Source organism: Myotis daubentonii, chromosome 16, assembly GCF_963259705.1.
Source record: "Myotis daubentonii chromosome 16, mMyoDau2.1, whole genome shotgun sequence".
NCBI classification, from domain to species: Eukaryota; Metazoa; Chordata; class Mammalia; order Chiroptera; family Vespertilionidae; genus Myotis; species Myotis daubentonii.
In genome coordinates, this window is record NC_081855.1 from 23,523,445 (window position 1) to 23,536,297 (window position 12,853).

At 47.1% G+C, this 12,853-nt stretch overlaps 1 protein-coding gene and 1 long non-coding RNA gene across 4 annotated transcripts in view; both read right to left on the reverse strand.

The window, feature by feature from the left end:
• NXN (nucleoredoxin) overlaps positions 1 to 12,853 on the reverse strand; it is a 148,927-nt gene that overhangs the window by 99,321 nt on the left and 36,753 nt on the right. The gene's annotated exons all lie outside the window — the stretch shown is intronic.
• On the reverse strand, positions 1,748 to 3,083 carry LOC132218265 (uncharacterized). The gene is made up of 2 exons (XR_009449133.1): positions 2,699 to 3,083; positions 1,748 to 2,465 (listed from the first exon to the last, which is right to left on the reverse strand). It is a non-coding gene; the product is annotated as an uncharacterized LOC132218265 (long non-coding RNA).

Here is a 12,853-nt window from a genome sequence, read left to right on the forward strand (position 1 = left end):
TGCTTGAATATAGTAATAATCTCAGAATATCCATACGTTCTTATCAAATTACCATCTGCCCAGAAAAGACACTGGGCTCAGACTTTGTGACCTTTTGGTGCATGGGACGATGCTCCGACCAACTGAACCACACTGGCCGGGGCCACTTACTCACTTTTTGTTTGCAGACCGACAACATGCCAGGCACAGTGTTAGGCAAGGGGGATAAAACAGTGAACTAACGACACACAGTCCTCATCCTCACGCAGTTACACTCTCCTAAGGAGACAGATATCAACTGCTCCCCAAAACATACGTTGTAAACTCCGATAAGTGGTACAAAATAAATATGTAGGTTACCATGAGAGTGCCTACAATTTGAAGAAGAGCCTTGTCTGGGCGTCAGGAATGATGGAATCTCAAACAACTGTTAAAACCAATGATGTGTTGATGAGTATTTGATGACATAGGAGAATTTCATGATATAGTAAGTGAAAACTACAAAGCAGAAGGTATAGTTTAGTCCCCTTTTTGCATAAAGATTAGATTTGCACAGGAAAAAAAGGCTGGAATGACATACAAATACAATAAAATGCAAAATGTTAGCAGTTGGGAGTTTAGGATTCCCAATTCCTTGGGCTTCTCTGTATTCCGAATTTTTTAAAAGCTCCTATATTACTTGTCTAATGTTCTTTGTGAACGCCTCATTTTTTAAAATTCTTTTTTTAAATCTTGGTAAAATAAACATACCATAAAATTTTAACCATTTTGAAGCATATAATTCTGTGGCATTAAAGACATTCCCATTACTCTGCAACCACCACTACCATCCGTCTCCAGAATTTTTTCATCTCCCCAACCTGAAACTCTGTACCCCTTCAACATGAACACGCCATGCCCACACCCCCCCAGCCCCTGGCAACCACCAAGCCGCGGTTGATTTATAAATGCCAACATTCAAAGACCAAGTCTCCCTCACACTTCAAGTGTAAATTTCCTTCCTCTGCCTTCCAAGTCTCATCACTAGCAAAGACTGCCCGAGTAAGGCAGGCAGGCAGGAGCTGGGGTTTTCACAGAGCTGGGAGACAGGTCCAGGCTGGCAATTTGGGGCCATCAGAGGACGGAGGCGTGGCCGTGGGAGGAGAGTCTAAATCAGAGATGGGAAAGCAAAGTAACTACTGGCTTTGAAGTTTGGCCCAGGGCCCTGGGAGCGGCCAGTGTATTCAGGTGGAAGGGCTAACCAACCACAACCCTGCTTCTTTCAGTCCAACGCTGACCGCCTCTGGCTGTTAAGAAGCTGGCACTAGCACACACGCAGAAGGGAGGATGGCAAGGTAAGGAAGCGATATGGAAACTGAAACGTCAAAGGATTAGGCCTCCCAGGAACCAAGAGCAGGAATCTCCTGCACAGTACGCCTGACAGCTGGCCCTGCGGCACCTGCCCGAACACGTCCAACGACAGTGGTGCACAGAGCCCTGGCATTCCAGAGGCCGTCCGGACAGCTCCACACACGCCCACGCCCGTAAGCGCAGAAAGGGCTGTAGAGGCTGCTGCCTGCTTCTTTGTGGTTTTTAATGTCTCACCTCCCACTGCAAGTGCACCCCCTTTCCAACCTTCTCCAAAGCTCTATCCCACAGGAAAAAATTTTGTCCTGGCTCAAGCAACTGCTAAAATATTCATGAGCTTTCTTGCTTCCCGAGAAAAAACTTATTCCCGGCATAGCAAAATGCATCATCCGGTCCTTCATTTATCCAAAACTCTTTCTGCTTCTTTTTTTTTTGGCTGAGACCTATCTCTTCTTTGGACATCTTTGCTTTTTGTTTCCTACCATCGTTAATCCTAGCAGCTGATTTTCTTTCCAAAAGAGCCATTTTTCACAAAGAAAATTTTAATTAGTTAAAAGTTACAACAGGGCTGTAATTCAATTCTGTGTCTCAGAAAAATTGCAAATTGCTACCTGTCGGGAACGTTTGGGCTCACTTAAAGCTCTCAAAAAACTGGGACAGTGTTAAACCTGCAAATTCTAAGTAGCGATGATTTGTGCCCCCTCCCCCTTTATTACGAACAGCATCCCACATGCTCCTGGGAACATGCTTCTAGGTAATCAGAAGCTCTGCTCTTAAACATGTTTGCCCATCTTCCCACCTCAGGCAGCCAGGAGAAGTGTCTATTATAACCTCGGAAGGTGGATGGGTGACCTGATGGAGGGCTGGGAGGAGCACAGCTATGGGAGGTGAAAGAAGCACACAGTAGCCAGGGGTTTGGGCTGATCTTCCTGTGGGGCAGCAGCAGGGACTCTGCACACCAGTCAGAAGACATCGATCGGGCTCTTGGGGGCAGAGGACAGTGGGGGGTAAAAAGGAGACGGGCTAAAAAGAAGATGAGTGAAGCTAATTTCAAAATACTGTGTAAAGACCGCCCCGCCCACCCCCTCACCAGCTGTCCTTTCATTACTCAAGTCTGCACTTACCATCCCTTCTACTACCTAGATCAGGGGTGAGCAAACTTTTTGACTCGAGGGCCACAATGGGTTCTTAAACTGGACCGGAGGGCCGGAACAAAAGCATGGATGGAGTGTTTGTGTGAACTAATATAAATTCAAAGTAAATATCATTACATAAAAGGGTACGGTCTTTTTTGTTTTTTTTTTTTTTTTAGTTTTATTCATTTCAAACGGGCCGGATCCGGCCCGCGGGCCGTAGTTTGCCCACGGCTGACCTAGATTCTCGCTAGCTGGAGAGGCCTGTGTTAACAAAGTCAGCTCCTCTGAGAAGCTGGGCCAGGGGTAGTTAAAAAGGAGAAGAGAGAATAAACATCATGGGTAAAGGAAAACCAGATTGTGAACCTGAAGCGCACCCTGGCCAGAAATCTGGAAGACTTATTTATTTTGCAGGACTACTGTAGGAAGTAATGAGAATGCAGACGAAAGTGCTCTGCAGATCAAGCACACAAATGTGCTACTATTAAAAGACCTTGATGAGCTCTGGCCGGTGTGGTTCCATTGGTTCAGAGTCGTCCTATGCACCAAAAGGTTGCCGGTTTGATTCCCAGTTAGGTCACATGCCTGCACCCCAATAGGGGTGTGCAAGGGGCAGCCAACTGATCTCTCTCTCTCTCTCTCTCTCTCTCTCAAAAATCAATACAAATCTCTTTAAAAAAAAAAAAAAAGAACGTGATGAGCATAGACGTAGGAAGCGGGGATCATACAGCGTCACTTCTTTAAAAAGTGACATCCAACTAGCTTCCTATTTTACTTCAAAAGTAAGAGTGGCCGTTTGGGGAAAGATGTGTTCCTGGCATACAGGACTTCATAAGGAAAGCGTTCAATGAGATTTTTCTCCATGGAATCCTGCGGATAAGATGGCTGCAGCCTGAGGGCTGGGTAAGGTGAACTGGTAAGCGGCAAAACCACATGCTCCCAAAGTGCAGACTCTTGGATAAATATTAACCCAGAGGGAAGTTTATCACTGTGTTCTGTAAGCCACCTTTCTGGCCACGTCCTGCTCAACGTTATTCTCAGTTCCCTTGCACAAAAGGAACCCGGGAATATCGTTCGAGTGTATTGATGTCACAAGGGGGTGCAGCTCGGGGGTAGAGCATCTGAGATCCAAAATCTAGAAGACAAATGCTGTGCAAATGCAATACGCAGAATAATTTTACGAACTGCTTACAATTTACACTTAATCCCCACACATAAAGCAGAGGCCTTAAGTTGGTGAGCTGCATATATGCTTTACTTAGCGTGCCCAGTGTTAAAAATGGCATGTAATAATTAGCTGGTTTCACATAAAGGTTCCGATTTTAAGCTTGAAAAAGCAGAAGACCTCATTCCCGCAGGGCAACATCTGCTGGAGGGGAGGGCAGCCTTGACCCTTGGGTGGGTCTCTATTTAGGGCACCCACATGGCCCAGTTCATTCCACTTCACCAGCCTGTCCCCATGGGCATTGGAGTTGGTGATTCCTGGCTCACATTATTATGTGTCCAATTTACTGTAACTTTATTTCATTGTGCAGTAAACGCCAATGCAAATTTTCTCACTTTCAGCCTTTGCTCCTGTAGCAAGATCCAGCATCTGATTACAACTTCATAATGATAACCTATCCATTCAAAACATCTCAATTTTTCAATGTGCCTTCCTCTCCTTTGATTTATTTAACCTTCCCAATATTCCAGGAAGTCTGAGCTTATTGTCTGTATTATAAAGGAGATCAACCAGCTAACAGGGGCCGAAGGCAAGATTTCAACTCAGAACTTGGGTTAAATTCTTTTTTAAAAAAGATTTTAAAAAAATATATATATATATATTTTATTGATTTTTTACAGAGAGGAAGGGAGAGAGATAGAGAGTTAGAAACATTGATGGGAGAGAAACATCAATCAGCCGCCTCCTGCACATCTCCTACTGGGGATGTGCCCGCAACCCAGGTACATGCCCTTGATCTGAATTGAACCTGGGACCTTTCAGTCCGCAGGCAGACGCTCTATCCACTGAGCCAAACCGGTTTCGGCTAAAAAAGATTTTTTTAATTAATTTTGAGAGAGAGAGGAAGGGAGAGGGAGAGAAAAACAGTGATGTTAGAGTGAAACATCCATTGGCTGCCTCCTGCATGCCAGGGATTGAGCCTCAAACCGGGCATGTGCCCTGACTGGGAATCGAATCAGCAACCTTTTGGTGCACAGGACAACTGAGCCACACTTGACCAGGGCTAGATCTTTTTTTTTTTAATATCTTTATTGATTTCAGAGAGTAGGAGGAGAGATAAAAACATCAATGATGAGAGAGAATCATTGATCAGCTGCCTCCAACACGATCTGGGATTGAGCCCGCACGCAACCCAGGCACGTGCCCTGACCGGGAATCGAACCGTGACCTCCTGGTTCATAGGTCGACACTCCACCACTGAGCCACTGCGGTCAGGCCAGGGCTAAAGCTTAATCCACCATTTCTGATCATACTATGCAACCCTCAACCCCTGAAGACAGCCTTGATTCCAGGATGACCCAACTGGAGGAGATTTAAATCCAGATTGCAAAGCTGCTGGGCTGCTCTGGAAAGAGGACAGCATTTGGAATCCTTGCTTTACTTCCTTTTTTAATCTTCTTTAAAAAGCTGTATAATGATGTTTAATCCAAAGACAGCTGATTCTCATTTACACTTAACCTGTGTTGAACTTACATACTAAAATTTAAAGCTCTGCTCTTGAAAATGCATTTTGCTGTTTAAGATCTCCTTGGTAACACCCATAATTGGTATCTGGGCTACACACACACACACACACACACACACACACACACACACACAAAACCAACTTGGACCTAATCAGTGACAGGAGTTAAAATAAAGTCCCATTCAGTAAAGTTCCAGGATGAAGGCTGTGTAGCAGACAGAGAAAACAACCTGTTCAAATGGAGGGGGACTGGGGGGAAAGTCCCAGGAAAGGGGGACTCTCTGAGGCCAAAGGGCGCTCAATAGAATAGCTAACTGAATCGGGTTTGGGGGGGAAATGGAGGACACAGTCAAACAACATGGAGGCTGGGAGGCAATTATAAACTTCAGGAAAAACAAAAAGCTGTAGGAAAATGTAATCATAATAGACCACTTGAATTCACCCTGAAACAATATTTACAGATTTTTAACTACAGAGCATGAATTTTAACCAGCACACAAAGCCTGAATCACAGTTATATAATATAATGTAGATGCCATCAACTTGGACAAAGTAAAAATTAAGGTACAGAAAACAGGAGGAGGAGGGGAAAGAGAACTAAAGGGCAGAGTAAAAAAAACACCAACATTCTCAAATCATAAAAAGTTTTTGTTTTATTTTATTTTTTTAATATTTTATTGACTTTTTACAGAAAGGAAGGGAGAGGGCTAGAGAGTTAGAAACATCGATGAGAGAGAAACATCGGTAGCTGCCACCTGCACACCCCCCACTGGGGATGTGCCCGCAACCAAGGTACATGCCCTTGACCGGAATAGAACCCGGGACCCTTCAGTCCGAAGGCCGACGCTCTATCCACTGGGCCAAACCAGTCAGGGCCATAAAAAGTTTTCATTGAGGGCAAGAATTAAAGGCATACGCCTGTTATTTAAAGTTAAAAGTGTGATCAGAGAACCATAAGTTGTGATGTAATCAAATCAAGAGAACCAGAAAGGTGAGGCAAAGTTGGTTTAAGTGAGCAAAGGAACCATCTATCGTAGCAGAAAAGCAACAGATAATGTTGAAAAGGGAAGGACAGAGGAATAGTAGCAGGAACATATATTGTTTAGAAATATAGATGTAATTACCAGAATCTAAAAAAAGAAATAAGTCACAACACTTTAAAAGGTAGCTTTTAGGAACAGAAAGAAACAGAGAAAGATCACTTTTTTTGTTGTTTCGTTAATCGTCCGAGGATATTTTTTTGCATTGATTTTTAGAGAGAGTGCGAGGGAGGAACAGGAGGAGAGAAAGAAACAGAGAGAGAGAGAGGAGAGAAACATCGATGTGAGAGAGACACATCAACTGGTATACTGATTTTCTTTTTTGCCATAAGCATATATTATTTAATTTAAAAAATATTTCTAATCTATTTTAAAAACCTAAAAACAAAAAGCTAAAGCAAACACCATAAGCCACGTGTCCCCCTATTTGGCTACCAACCAATGTTGCATGATTTTGTCCTGAGTAGTAGCTCTTAAAGTATGACCCCTGGACCAGCAGCTGTATCCCCTGGGAACTAGGTAGAAATGCAAATGTTGGGGCCCTACCCTAGACCTACCTAGCCAGAAAGTCTGGGATGGGGCCCAACTTGTATTTTAACAGGCTTCTAGGTGATTCTGATGCAGACATGGGTTTGAAAACCATAGGTCTTAAGCAAACCAAAACTGCCTGTTTTGGGTGTTATCCTCTTAGTTCAAGTTTAGAAATATCCACTAAGGCCACCTCATGTGAAGGCCTGAGATCTTTCTAAAAAAATATGCATTTTAAAACTTCCCCCAGGGTCAGGGCCAGAGAGGTGATGCCTGCCCTGTGTGACTTCTGGTGGGAGCCAGCAGGAAGAGGCTTCTGAGAGGCACCCACCTGCCGCAGCCCTCAGTGGGCATGAGTGGGCTGGCGGGGCCCAGTGGATGGCTTTGCCTAAGTCACCTGCTATTGTAAGGATGCAAGAGGCACTTCGCACCTGGCTCCTGACATGGGAACAGAGCTCTCAGCTATCCTTTGGCTATTTCTGACTTACATTAGACCAAAGTGGGAGTGGGGAAGCAATAGCCTGCATCCTAACACACTCCGAGGGTGGGCTCCAGGCCATGCGCTTTGCCAGCCTCTCCTTTCTGCCTCTTTGGAGGGAGCCAGAGTTCCAGGAAGGCAGAGAACAGCTCATGACGGCCACCGTTTCCCTCTACAGAGCCTTTGACAAACACAACAGACAAAGCCTCGGGATCCTTCTTAACCCTCAGCTCACAATGCCACTGCTAAGCAGTCAGTGTTGGCAGACAGCATGGCCTCATCACGTGGCTCAGTGCACCCAGTGTCCTGTATTGGCGGAAGCTCCGAAGGATGGCACAGCTACCTTAGAGTCTCTTGGTAGGAACAGGTGACTGTCATTAATGATTTCTAATTTTCTGCCTACTTTCCCTCTTAGGGTAATAAATGTGTAAGTTTATTGCCGGCTACACGAAATAGGACTCAATTCCATTTCTCCTAACAGCCTTGCTAAAGGGAGGGCCAGAGGCTGGTGCGTTGATCTGTGGCCTAATCCTCCTTAATAAGGGAAACTGAAGTTGAAACTCCCAGAAACCCACTTACAAGTGGTCTGAGTCCCACCTGAACACAAACAGAGCAACCTAAATGTTCAGTCCCGTTCTCTTCCTTCGAAGTGCTCATAATACCGTCTGAAAAGCAAAATGAAAAATACAAATCAACATGCCAAATTGCTAACAAGAAAATAACATCAGAGGTTCCAAAAAGGGACTGTCAGAGAGTGGAAGGAGGCTTCACGGAGTCACAACTGCACCGGGGCAGGCGGAGAGCAGAAGGGAAAACATTCCAGGCAGGGAGCAGCCAGTGCAAGGAGGAGAAAGTGGGAGGGAGCCTGTGGCGCGGGGTCTGTAAGGAGACCAGCTTGCTTGCCAGGGCTGCCGGCTGAACCTGGACTTGGGCGGGTGGAGCAGCACGCAGCATGGAGGGCTGGGGCACAGCAGGCGATTGAGAACCACTGCTCTAACACTCGCTGAGTGAGCGTGGTATTTAAGAGAGATTCGTCCCCCAGCATAAGGGAAGAAAGAGGCTTGGGAAAGCACAACAGAAGAAGGGGCTATGTTCCACTTCCTTAGGTCTCTTCTGGGTTCAATGACACTGAGTGGTCTGTTGTCTCTCCCTGCCTGCCCTCCACAAGACAAGGAATGCAGGCCAACCGTCTGCCACTTCCTCCTACTGTCCCTGTCCTGCCACCGCACTCAGCACCACAGAAGCCCCGAAGCTCCTCCAGGTTTCCCCGCGGGCTGGGAAATCACGGAGGGGCCCTAACACAACACAGTCATAACGTAGGCATTACAGTGGCAGCAGGGTATAATGGAGATGTGATCGGGCTTGGAGTTAGCCGCCTGGATTTGAATCCCACTGTATCACTTACCAGTGTGTGGCGCTACAAAAGGTACCTAACCTCCCTGTGCCTCAGTTTCCTCATCTATAAAATGGGGCTAATAATAGCATTACCTCATAGGGTTGTTACGTAGCTCAAGTAAATGAACACAGGTAAAAATTAAAACGAAGTCTCCCACACAGTAACTGCTCGTTAAATGTAGCTGTTATCAGTACTTATTACCCCATATATTAACTAGACTAGTTGGCAGGTTCTTTTCATGATTTATTTCAAGTCAACCAGTACACTAGCTTTTCTTAGAAAATGTAAACACCCCTCAAGTGCACCTGGGCCCACATAACCACCTGGTGTCCACACGAAGAGTGTTGGTCCTGGAGAGAACTTCGGAATTATCCAGTCTACCTCCCTCTTACAAAGAGGAGGAATCGAAGGCTCAGAGAGGCTCTTGGTCAGTGACTAGTGACAATTCTTCTTTCCATTGATTTGCATTTTCCCAGATCACAAAGGCGCTCAGAGATGAAACAGCCAAGCCCCCTCTTGGACCCTCTCCGCATCACCCTTCCTGACCACTTGGAAGAGTCCCTTCCCGCCATCCTCAATGTCTGCAGCCTGAGCCCCAGGAGGACTGAAAATGCACCCGTTTCCAAATCCTCAGAAGTTCCAAAATGCAGAGTAATTTCGGGTCTCCTTCCAGGTGCCACTAGGACCAAGACACGGTGTGGCCGGTCACATCAAAGGCATTCCGTTCTCCTGGAGTGATTCTGTGCTTCAGGCTGCGGTCACCACTGACCGGGTAACATTTGCTCTGAAACACAGAACCATCTACTGGCGAGTGTGCATCCTGACAGAGGCAAGGCGTCGGGAGAAGAGCTCAGCCGGCGGAGAAAACGTGATGAATAAAAAAGATAAGCAGGCAAAAAAAACCCTCAACAACTGCTCACAGAACACGAGAGAAAGGGTGGGAGAGACGCAGCGCTCACCCTGTGAGAGAGACAGAAGCGCTTGAAGGATAAAGATGGGGGAAGGGGAAGGACTGATTTTCTAAAATTAGACTCACCACATGCTCCAGTCCCAAAGCCCAGCCAAAACGAGGGCCCCTGGCCTGCTGAGGAGCCCCGGCCGCATTCTGCTTCGGGACGTTTCGCATCAGGACGGTGCCTGGATGCCGAGCAAATCCCATCCATCTCAAGCCTCACGGCAACACAAAATGACTCACAGGGCTTATCTCCAACTGTCCTTTCATCTTCGCCTCCCACTAACTTAAAACAATGCACTGAGAAAACCTTCCCGACCCCACCGTAAGTCCAGATCCCTGCTCGTCACAAACAATGCACTGAGAAAACCTTCCCGACCCCCTTCCCGACCCCACCATAAGTCCAGATCCCTGCTCGTCACAAACAATGCACTGAGAAAACCTTCCCGACCCCGACCGTAAGTCCAGATCCCCGCTCGTCACAAAGCTGTTTCTCCTGAACGCTGCCTGGTCAGTTGGAGAAATACGCCTTTGGTTAAGCTGCGTTTTATACGTAGAAGTGATAATAAGTAAAGCCTACATGCGTACCAGAACATGACCATTTGGACTAAATTCACAGATTCCAGTGCAAGCAGCCAAGGGTCCTCAAGTCTCTTTATTAATTGAAAAACAAAGAGACAGGAGACGACATGGGTGCGAGCCTCGGTACACACTTTCACAAACGATGTGCCGTTCTCAAACTTCCATTTATTTTTCAGTAGGCACTTTATTTTCAACTCTAGGGTTGTGAAAGTAATAAGTGCTGGCTACGGGAAATTTAGGAAGTCCAATAACAAATCCAGGGGGTCACTCCTGAAAAGGTTCTCACATCGATGGCTGATGGTCAATAAAAACCCCAAGTCTGGCCGAGTTCCAACCTCAGTAAGAACATTCTCCTCACCCACTTCCAAGCCGGCTTTCTAGGTGGACAGGATCTTCGTCGGCTGCCACCCACGGCTGCATCATTTTGCTGTGCTCTTTACAACAGCCACGGGCTCCACCCCAATGCCTACGTTTCTGGAGATTCTCTGGCCAGAAGCCACCACCTCCCCTGTATTATGTGGCCTCTGTGACAGCCAACAACCCCCTCGTCTTACCAACACCGAGAGGTGGGGGGGCTGCCACTGGATGGCTGTGCTGACAGGACAAGGAGAAACCAGGGCTATTTTGTGGGCAGCCAACCAGGCAATGAGGTTTGGGAAAGGGTAATGCCTGGAAACTGATAGCTATGAAATCAGGGCGAGGTGTGGCCAAAGCAAAGCTCGGAGAGCCCTGGTACCTTCTGGCCGGGGCAGAATGCAGGGGAGCCTAGGAAAAGAGAGCTGGTCACGTTGAGAGAAGACATGGTAAGGTCGTGTGAAAGGGACAAGACAGCAGCTTCCAGCCACGGAGGGCTGCAATGAATGTGCATTAGGATCCAAGAGCTATGCAGTAGATTACTCACACATACAGAGGGCGGCGAAAATAGGTTGACAGTTGTTCATGTAGAAAATAATACAATAATTAATAAAATAATAATCTATATATATAAAAGGCTAAGCAACCGTTATGACCGGTTGACCAAACGACTGGTTGACTGGTCACTATGACGCCCACTGACCACCAGGGGGCAGACGCTCAACACAGGAGCTGCCCCCTGGTGGTCAGTGCGCTCCCACAGCCAACCTCCCGTGGCCGCCCAACCTCTCGCGGTCTCTCCCCCCCGCCCCCCCCACACACCCGGCTGGCCCCCATCGGCCTGATTGGGACTGGGCGAAATGGGCCCCGATTGGCCCCGACCTCCAGCCAAGCCGAGGGACCCACCCGTGCACAAATTCGTGCACCAGGCCTCTAGTACAAGAAGAAACCCTGTGCCTGCCCCACTCTGTGTTTATTGAGCGCCTACTGTGTGTAAGCTGTGCAAACAGGACTATGAATAACAGGAGGAGCTTACTCTGACAGAGCTCTGGAGGAAAATGCCATTAACGTGGGGGACTGACTGTTGTAGTTCTTCGGAGAACAGAGCTGCCTTTCATACGATGCCAGCCACACGAGGGTCTGTTTAGCATCCTTCAAGCCTGCCCCAAATGAAACCTGCAGGCCTGCTGCCCTGAGGCCACCCGATCCTTAGTCCCGCCTGCTTCCATCAGCTGTCCTCCAAAGGTGGCTGGCGTCTCTCTATATCACTAGAAAGCCGCCCATTTGACCTATGACGGAAGGGCCTGGCTCAGGCGATGTACTCTTATTAGACCAAAAACTGTCCTCCATTACAAACCCTTTCGGTTGTTTTACCTTTTTCTTCCCGCCAGCGCGGAAGAGCTGCCCTTTGTCTGAGCAGCGCAGCTGTGTGTGCCCTCACGTGCTGCCTGTGACCAGCACTCACCCAGGTAAAGCCCCTTCTGTTACCGGACATGCCACGCGGCTCGGCCCATGAGCCTCCCCAGTCCCCAAAAGTGACCTGGAGACAGAACACTGCAATGGAAAGGACGAACCTGAGGAGAAGCCCTGAGCTGGGGGGAAGCAAGGACAGAACACGAGGGTGGTGCCTGCTTCCTTTGGGAATGAAACGCCAGGTCCCGGCCACGCGGTGAGGAAAGGAGGATGCTACGGAGCCCTGACTTCAAGGCATATGGAACCCCAGTCAGGCATCGGAGCTGTTGCCTAACTGCTTTGCAGAATATGTGGCCTTATAAAATATTTTTCCCTAATTTGCAAGTATACATGAAAAACTGTAGCCCTGACTGGTTTGGCTCGGTGGATAGAGCCTGCGGACTCAAGGGTCCCGGGTTCGATTCCGGTCAAGGGCATGTACCTTGGTTGCGGGCACATCCCCAGTAGAGGGTGTGCAGGAGGCAGCTGATCGATGTTTCTCTCTCATCGATGTTTCTAACTCTCTATCCCTCTCCCTTCCTCTATGTAAAAAAATCAATAAAATATAGTAAAAAAAAAAAAAAACTTTACAAAGGCATTACATTAAAGATGAGTTTATACATTTAAACTCATCTTTATTGAAAAAGTGAAAATGATATAAAACTGGGAGTGTCCCACCATCACAATACTGACATAAAGAAGAGAGAAAATAATCCTCTCTGGTAAGTGAGCTCATCTCCAGGGCTGTGCTGACAAAGAGCTAACATGTATAAACACAGCAGTGCTCGCTACAAAGGGACTGCTCGGCGAGTTTGTTAAATAAGAAAAAAAGAAGTAACATTTTTAAATGCTATAGTTTGGGACAACATATTTAACAAAAGTTTGCGGTGACCCCAGAGAGTCCACGTTTATGAGGAAACTG